The following is a 9,807-nucleotide window of genomic DNA, read 5'->3' as shown; positions in this document are numbered from 1 at the left end:
ACTTTCAGTAAAATGGGATTTTAGTTGTTGATTCTTTAAAATATTTCCTATACTGTTTGGGTTTTGTTTATGAACACTCCACCTACCCCTATGTCTTCAAAAAATCTATCTACTTTCTCTTCCAGTAGGTTTACTGTTTCTCTTTTAATGTTTAGATTTTTAATCCATTTTGACCTTAGTGTAGACCATGGTGATAGACATGGATCTAGTTTTAGTTTTCAGCATGCAGAAAGCCAGTTTTCCAGCACCATTTGTTAAAGAGGCTATCTTTCTTCCAGTGAACATTTGGCCCCTTTGTCAAAGATCAGGTATCTGAGTGTGTTTGTAGTTGTATCTGCATCTTCTGACCTGTTCCTTTGACCCTCAGGTCTGCCTTTTGCCAGTACCAGTATGATTTTATCACAGTAGGCGTGCGGTATAATTTCAAGTCAGGGATTGTGATGCCTCCTGCTTTGCCATTGTTGACCACTGTTGCCTTTGCTATTCTAGGTCTCTTCTGGTTCCAAATGAATTTTAGGAATATTTTCACTAGATCTGTGAGGTATGCTAATGTTATTTTCATAGGGATTGCATTAAATCTGTGTAACAGCTTTAAGAATAGGGACAGTTTCACAATGTTTCTTCCTATCCATGAGCAAGGAATATCTATTTTCTAAAACCCTCTGTGATCTCCTTTCTCCGAGTATTGCAGTTTTCATTGTTTAGGTCTTTTACTTCCTTTGTTAAATTAATTCCTAAGTATTTAATTATTTTGTATGTTATTGTGAAGGTTTTGTATTATTATTATTTCCCTAATTTCTCTCTCAATGAGTTTGTTGTTTGTGTATAGGAGTGCTACTGATTTTTGGTGTTGACTTTGTATCTTACTATACTACTGAAAATAGTTATTATATTCTAAGACTCTCCTGATGGAGTTCTTTGTGTCTTCCATGTAGAACATCGCGTCATTTGTGAATAATAATAATTTAACTTCTTCCTTCCCAATTCCTCTTCTTTCTATTTCTCTCTTATCTAATGACTCTGGCTGTTTCCAGATCGATATTGATTAGGAGTGGTGACAGTGGACATCCTTGTCTTTTACCTGATTTTGCATCAAAAGTTTTCAGTATTTGTCTGTATAGAGTGATGTTGGTTGTTGGTTTCTCATAGATGGCTCTTGTCAGATTAAAGTATAGGACATCTATTCCAATTTTCTGTAGTTTTTTTTTTAAATTATAAATCACACTATGTATTACAACAAATACTATGAAATTCATGTTACTTTGTTAAGTGAAATCAATTCTGTATCACTTGTAAAAAAAATAAAATACAATAAATAAAATAAAATTATAAATCAGTGTTGGACCCTGTCGAAAACTTTTTATGTATCTATTGAGATGATCATATATGGTTTTTACTTTTGGCTCTGTTGATATGATGTATTACATTTATAGATTTGCGTATGTTGAAACATCCCTGTATCCCTGGCATGATCATGGTGTGTAATCTTCTCTTTTATTGGATGATATGTTGCATTCTATTTGCTGGTATTTTACTGAGGATGTTTGTATGTATGTTCATAAGGGAGATTGTCCTGTAGTTGCCTTTTTTGGTTGGGTCTTTCTCTAGCTTTGGTATCAGTGTAACACTTCCCTCCTGAAATCAGTTAGGGGGAACTGCTTGCTTTTCAATTAATTGAAGAGTTTGAGGAGTATTGGGATTAAATCTTCCCTAAATTTCTTGTAGAATTCAGCTGTGAATCCATCCAGACCTGGGCTTCTTTTGTTGGTAGGTTTTTTATTATATTTTTCAATTTCATTGATTGATATTGGATTATTCAGGAGTTTTATACCTTCTTGATTTAGCATTGGTAATTCATATGTATCTAAGAATCTGTCCATTTCTTCTGTGTTTTCCATCTTATAAGTAAAGATTTTTGAAGTCGGTATTTATGATCTTCAGAGTTTCGATAGGGATTTTAGTAATTTTGTCTTTTTTGTTCCTTATTACTTGAATTTGCTTTTTTTCTTTCCTTTTTTTGATGAGGTTTGCATCTCAGTTACATTTTTCTCATTGCTGAGATAAAACACATCCAAAATGAAGGAAGGAAAGGTTTATTTAGCTCAGTCTGTTGAGGCTTCAGTGCATAGTCGGCTGGCTCCAAGGCAGAGCGGCACAGGGCAGAGGGCAGCAGCTCGTGGTGGCAGCTAAGAGCAGAGAGAGCAAGAGCCAAAGGGAGGAGCACTGTCAGAGAGACCGCATCCTTCCTTCCTTCTACTGCCTTCAGCTGCCTGCCCCAGGGCGGGTGTAGCCCTCAACCCGTAACCCCGGCGTTGGATCATGAATTAATCACAAACTGCTTTAAACCTGCACCAACCACTAGCACATATTTTAATGCCATATTAATGATTTTCCAAGGGCTGGACTTAGGGCTAATGCCTTATGAGGTGCATGTAACTATATGTTGACCTATCTAGGTATTTTCAGTGGAATCATATACACTTCAGTGACATCCTAATGCCACAAAGAAAAAAATGCAGAACTCCACCAAATTATGCTAGCATCACTCCCTCACTGCTTTCATGTAAAATCAGTTGTATATGAGAAAGCTTTTCAAGGTTGGTCTGTCTGCATTCTATCTAGCACAGAGCAATGTCCAAGTATATTTCTTACTTAATTTTAATTTAATTTAATTTTTTTTTGTGTGTGTGTGGTACTGGGGATCGAACTCAGGACCTTGTGCTTGCCAAGCAAGCACCTATTCTACTGAGCTATCTCCCCGGCCCCTATATTTCTTATTTTAGTCTAACCATCAAAATGTAAATTAAAAGTATTGTACTTGAAGAACACAGATATAATTAAAATTTAGAAAGTATAGCAATTACCTCTCAAAATTTAATGTGAACGTGAAAATGACACAAAAACCCTGGAATTATTAAACCCCATGGGAACATAGCTGAAAGAAGAGATGGAAATTGTTACATGGATATATTATAAGTTGTAGCTTTTCTGTTTTAAGTATTTTTTTGTTCCTGAACTTTGTCCAGTGATGACTTACTGCTTTTTCCTACTTTGGTATATAAAAAGACACTTTAAAGCATAGAAGTAATATATTCCACATTTCATTTATAAATAATCATAAAGGAAGCAACAGACTATGTCAATTTCATAATTTGTCACTTTCATAAGTTGATCCATTTAGTGATAGATTCTGTCACAGCACTGTGGTGAAAGCACTTGTGAAAACTAAAGGACAATGAAGACATCTTCTGGATATGTTAAGAATTACATTTTTCCAAAAACAGGGGACCGTATTTCCACTTGAGTTTAACAGTTATTTAAAAACCATTCATTAGGGGTTGGGGAGATGGCTCAGTGGAATAAGCGCTTCCCTGGCAAGCTCAAAGGCCTGAGTTCAATCTCCGGTTCTGCCAAAAAATAAATAAATAAATAAAAATAAAATAAAATAAAAAAAAATAAAAACCATTCATTAAGAAGTGCCAAAATTGCCTGGCAAGCGCAAGGTCCTGAGTTCAATCCCCAGTACTACAAAAAAAAAAAAAAAAGAAAAAACAGAAAAAGAAAAGAAAAGAAATGCACAATTTATCTATAGTTAGATTTAAAGATTTAAATATTACATGACTAAATTACAAGTACAGCATTTAAAGAGGGAAAATTACAAAATTATTGTATATGTATTAGAATTATGTCATTTCTAGAATATATTTGAAACCACATTCACGTAAATTGTTAAATCTATTGTCATCAAAAATTATTGCTATACAGGGAACATATATACAAAATCTAGATGCAGTGTTGAATCAGTACTTTAGGATGGAACACCCGGGGTCGAGGAGATGCCTCAGTGGCATAAGCACCTGCCTGGTCAGTGCAAGGTCCTGAGTTCGATCCCAGGTATAAAAAGAAAGAAAGAAAGAAAGAAAGAAAGAAAGAAAGAAAGAAAGAAGGAAAGAAAGAAAGAAGAAAGAGAATGGAACACTGAGTGTTCCATTTAATAAAATGGAGTCACAGAGTCCATTTAATAAAAAAATGTGCATTATAATCAGGAATATTTTGTTTGTGCATTTTGGAACTAAGAATCAAATTCAGGACTTGCACTTGCTAGACAGGAGCTGTGCCACTGAGCTATATCCCTGGCCCTTATTCATCAATGTAAAAAACTACATTTAAGAAGATAACGCAAAACCATATTTAATTTATTATATTTTAGGCAATGTAATTGATAAGTTAAGACCCTCAACGTCACTCCAAGGTTCAGTTCCTTTTGGCCCCAAGCTACGGCCAAAACTGCAGGACAATTCTGCCTGACTTTGACCCAGGCAAAAAAAACCACAGAAACTCTCCTTTGTTAACATCAAAAGTCCCCACAGACCAGGTAGCCCTGCCAAGCTTAGCTCTCCCTTGGCTGTTCCAGCCCGCGAACACCCTCTGCACAAAGCCCCGTAAATGCCCTGTGCTTTGCCTTGTTCACTGCTGTCTTGGTCCACTAACTAGACAGCCAGCCCGCTTACTCCTACCTCCAATAAACCTTCTCGCATCAGAGTGCCTGGTCTGGTTGAGTGCGTGTGTTCATACCTAACAATTGGTGCCTGAATCCCAGGAGGATACCAAGGCCCCTGCCAGTCCTTCCCACCCAGGGCCTTGCCCCAGTCTACTGCCAGCCCTTCTGAGTGGACCTTAAGCCTCGGACCTCCCTTGCTGACCTAAATGCCCACAACATCCAAATCCTTCATCGCTCATTCAACCCACCTTAAAGGACAAACCTCTCCCGTTGTCCAGCTTGCTTTTTGGGGGGAGATGAAGAGGCCATTTCTCTGCCCTTCACGCTCCCTCCCCAACCTTAGCCTGGCTGAGATAGCTTTCTGTACTTCCATTTGCTCTTTCCTTCTCTACAAGTCTTGAAGATAATTGTCATTCCTGGATGACTCACTTTCTCCTGGCTTCATGCCCTCATTTCACAAGTCACGTCGACACCACGCCACTCCTCCCCTCAATTCGACCTCCTCTCTGACAGGAGATGTCCGTTGGGAGAGCTTCAGTCTCTCATCCCTTTTGGGATTTATCTCAAATGATATTTGTCTTTGCACTCCTGTCTATTTCTGTCACGTTCGTCTGTATTCTTGCCACTGTTGCTAACACTCGTCCACCCCTTCCACCCACACCTCTGTTCTCTCCTGTCTCAAATCAGTCCTCAGGGCATCCCTCCAACTGTCTGAGCTCAAATCCCAATGCCTCACTTTTCTCTGTCAGACTGCCTGGCCGGCCACAATACAAGTTGGACAATGGAACTATCTGCATCCCCCCCCATAAAGAAACTCTTGACTGTGACACCTTCATTGATTTAGATAACTTTGGTCGCTGCAGTGGAAAACGGACTGCGGTCCCCTAATCCTTATTTTCTTTTCTCTCCGCAATCATCCTGAGCTCTGCCTGTCATGTAGTCCCCAACAGATTCTACTAGCAAAGGCCCCCACCAGACCTCAACCTGACCCTTCCCCATGGACCCCTTCATTCCCAGATTCCTGTACGCCCTGCCCCACAGAGCCACAGCTTCTGTAGCTGCTGCCGCAGGCCACCGCCAGAGCCACCATTGTCTGCTGCCACTGTAGCAGTACATATGCTAGTTCACATCCTGACCGCTCACCTTTCAGGGTCTGGGGAGATACCTCTCTCTCTTTGCTCCCTCTCCCCAGTCTTTCTCTCATCTGTCTTTGCCAGCCGGTCCTGCGTTCCTCATGTTCGTTGCCACTCCCAACATGTATCTACATTCTCTTTTTCCTTCAGGTTTCTCAGTTTGGAACAAGACACAGTCCAAGAACAGCTAATAACCATTGTTCCCTGGCTGCCTGTGCTTGCTCCCTCTGCAATGGATGCTCAAGGACAATAGCCCACAAAACGCAGGCCCTTGTCTCGCCTACTGTCCCAGCCGAGCCTGCTGTTCACCTCATTCTCCCCTCAGTCCCCCCACCCTGCAGTCACTTCAGCAGGTGATCCTGTTACAGCCACCCACAAGAAAGAGACTCTGGGCTGCGGCTTCCTGCCCCTCCCTTAGAATGCCCTTCTTGTCAGCTTGCAAGTCCTGGACTTGTGAGCGCTCTTCCATTGGGATGTGCCTAATCTTTATACCCTGTTCAGTCTGCTTGTTCCTTCTCAAACTTGGTAACTATAAATAAAAGGTTTTTATATTTTTCAAGTTCTTATAAGAGAGTTCTACTAATTGACCCACAAAAGTTCTGACTAGTATCTCATAATTACAAACTTAAAAGGTCATCATAATTTAACCTGGCCAGAAATATATCTGAGTGCCCTCTGATTTTGTACAGGCACTCATGTGTGTCCTGTGTATGTGTTGGGCTTTAAAACAAAGACTTAAAAGCATGGATACTCCTGAGTTACCAGTTTGTCAAGTGATATCAAAATTAGTTTATAATTAAACAAAAATCATTACAATGGGGAGAGATTGTTGGACAGGGCTCTTGATTGGTGGATAGAAGGGTGGCCAACCTTTGATTATCAGTAGAGAGCACCAAATAATCTCCTTGGAAGACACCCCAAATAATTTGTTCATTGGTTAAAAGATAAATTTTTTCAAAAAAAATTCAAATGAGGTTTTCTCATAAAAGTTGCTACATTAAATATATTCATACCTTTTTCTTATGCTTCGTGTATTTATTAGAGGTTCACGTCAAGCCAACCTGAGGTCATCAGTCAAATGATAATTTTACAACAAACATTCATGTGATCTATAGCCTGTGTACATACCATTACATTTAGAGATGTCTAAACAAAATGGAGATTTCATCATCTGTGGTAACTGTTACACTACATCACTGTGTATGACTATTGATGTCAGATGTTCTCTGTGAAAGTATAACTATTACCTGTTAACATTCTATAGGAGTTTAACCGCTAAAATGTCCATGGTTGATAAGAAATAATAGCTTTCTGGTCACACTTTATATTTGTTTTTTTAGGATATTGAATTTAATTTTATTATTTCATATACTTCATATTTCAAGGTGCTTGATACTCAGATCAAATTCTGATAATCAAGTAAGTGCTAAGACAGACCCAGATTCTCCTGAAGAAACAATTGTCATTAATTCCTATTTTATATCCTGATCTGCTCCTGACATTCGTGCCAAGGTGAAAAGACAGATCTCAGCCCTCAGACCCGACAAGAAAACTTACTTAACCTGACTTTCCAGGTCTTCAATAATAGAGACCACAATTAACTATACACAAATGCCAACTTTTGGCTGTGACACTCGGGACTCTCATCAAAGTAGGACCTTAACAAGGTCATGCTGAGCCTAAACAATGCTACCACCAGAGTCCATCCTTGATGATTTCAAGTACAGCAAAGGACACTGGGCAAGAGTCTGCCCCAACCTGGAGCCACCTCTAGGACCTGGTCCTATCTACAAGCTCAAGGGTCACTGGAAATGTGACTGCCCTTTCTGCCAGAGAGAAGGTAAGTCATCCCATTCCCTGCCCTCACAGGAAAATTTGCTACAGCCAGATCCATCAATACTTGACTGGCTTGGTCTTGCCATTGAAGAGGAACAACAAAACTTGGGGTCCATGGCCCAAATCGAGGTATCTTTGTCAGAGTCCAGAGTCTCACTGGACACCTTAGGTAAAAAACAAACGAAACAGAAGACAAAAAAACAACCTCTTCTTACAAACACCACATGTAATGTTCTTTCTGAGTTCTAAAGTTGCTGTATTAGATTTATAGTCTCCAGAGTGGGTGTTGACTGCAGAACTACATGACACCTTCAGGCAAGTCCATTCCCTGATGACTCCAGACATTGTTTTTTACTGATAATTTTCTTGTAAACCCAATGTACTCTATACCTCTCATGGGGAGAGATCTCATCCAAAAGTTCCATGTCTCTCTCACCTCTTTCCCCACAGTGCTCATCCTATAAACCTAACTTCCATGCACAGCCAGCTCCTCCCTTCTTCTTACCTTGTTAACCACATACTCTGAGACACTTCTAGTCCCACTTATGCCATATATGCTATTCCTATACTACTGCGCCTCAGAGATCCCATGGCCATTCCCTGCATTCCAAATACCCAATAGCCCCCAAACATCAGAGTGGACTCAAGTCCATCATTCGCTGCCTCCTCGGTCTTCTTGTCCTGAGACACCTTACACTAGCTTCTACATGTGTGTGAACAAACCCTCCTCACCCCTGACAACTTTCCTAATCCAGACCACCAACCTCACCAAGTGTTGGCTGTGCATGTCCATTCTAACAACACACATACCTGCCCCATCCTCAAAAACCTCTAGCCATTGATATCTCTCTCTTTCATAACTCCTCTCTTCTCACAACTGTGCATGTTCCCTGGGAAACTCCACTGGGCTTCCTTGCACCAAACTCACTTCATTCACCACACCCCCAGACAAGCAACACCAGACAGGCAAACAGATGTTTCTGTGTGACACCTCAGCCGTTCCTTGCCTTCCATTACACCTCCAGTGCACTCCAGTGACTATGATCTCTAATTTCAGCATATACATAGACTCAGAGTTTCATGAGGCCTTCTTCCTTAAGAATACACCCACACCCCATAGGATAAAACAGGCCTACCATGTGGGCATCCTGGTAGACACGGCTCTCCTGGGGGCTGCCCCGGGAGCTACAAGACTTGGGACCTCCCTAGGAGGCTCCCTGGGATGGGGTGGAGAAGGTATGTGCAACTCTATCTTCCCTGGACTCGCTCTCCTTCTAGGGCCCCTTACAGGGCTTGATTATGGTAGCCCCTGTTTCATTTCCCTCATCCTGTGGAAACTGTTACCAGATTCACAACCCAAAATTTTAACCAAATGCTTTTCTCAGACTATACCTACCAGGCTCTACCCCAATGAGACCCAACAGAGGACTGCTCTACACCCTCCTGTGACTCCCCCTGATGCCCAAACTCAGACCCCTCACTGCCCCAAGCCAGAAAAAAGTAGCCAGGTGACTTTGTCACCCTCTTTGCTATCAAACAAGAGTCCAAAATGATAAGCTAGGACCTTCAGCCTAGTTAGGACCCTAATTCCATGTTTCAACTCTCTCCTCAGCCCCACAGTACTCTGATGGTAAGGAGCTGGAGAAAAATTTATTACTCTGAGATGCTAAAAAGCAATTTCTGTGTGAATGCTCTGAAAATTATTTGCCAAAATCCTTGCCTTTCTAGGGATCTTGTCTTTTGTTTGTTTGTTTGTTTGTGTTTGTGTTTGTGTTTGTTTTTGTTTTGGGGGGGAGAGTTCTGAAATTAAGAATCCAGACAATTAAAATTATAAAATATAAGATGCATTAGGTAATAAAATCTCATTGTTCTTAAGCTGAATGTGTTCTATGAGTTAAAATTCTTAAGTAAAATACAGATTGGTACACATGGCTAAAGTTTTTATATGGCAGTGAGTCAATTTGATCTTTTCTACATATTTTTTGAATATAGAAATATCTACATCTGGGAGTCCCGCCCCCGCCCGCGCCTGGCCCTCTGGCCCTGCCGACCCTCGCTGCCCTGCTCCTGGCCCTAGCGTTGGCCCGGCCCTCAGGTGTACTATGTCTGGCTCTTCCAGCGTCTCCGCCATGAAGAGAGTGGTTCAGCAGCTCCGGCTGGAGGCCGGGCTCAACCGCGTGAAGGTTTCCCGGCAGCTGCAGACTGAAAACAGTTCTGCCTGCAGAATGCTCAGCATGAGCCTCTGCCGACTGGAGGATCCTCAAGTACAAATCCCTTCAGACCGCAGAAAGTCTGCTCCTTTTTGTAGTCAAATGAATTCTTAAGAGTTTCCCAGAC

The 9,807-nt window shown here is 41.0% G+C and overlaps 2 pseudogenes; one reads left to right on the top strand and one right to left on the bottom strand.

Annotated features, from left to right (window-relative positions):
• Window positions 1–9,807, bottom strand: part of LOC101562912 — a 20,726-nt pseudogene that overhangs the window by 10,079 nt on the left and 840 nt on the right.
• Window positions 9,573–9,778, top strand: LOC101562513 (annotated as a pseudogene).

The sequence above is a fragment of the Octodon degus genome, unplaced genomic scaffold (genome assembly GCF_000260255.1).
Source record: "Octodon degus isolate 3935 unplaced genomic scaffold, OctDeg1.0 scaffold00007, whole genome shotgun sequence".
In the NCBI taxonomy this organism is placed as follows: domain Eukaryota; kingdom Metazoa; phylum Chordata; class Mammalia; order Rodentia; family Octodontidae; genus Octodon; species Octodon degus.
Note: the sequence above shows the minus strand (reverse complement) of the source record. Positions and strands in the feature narration are given on the sequence as shown.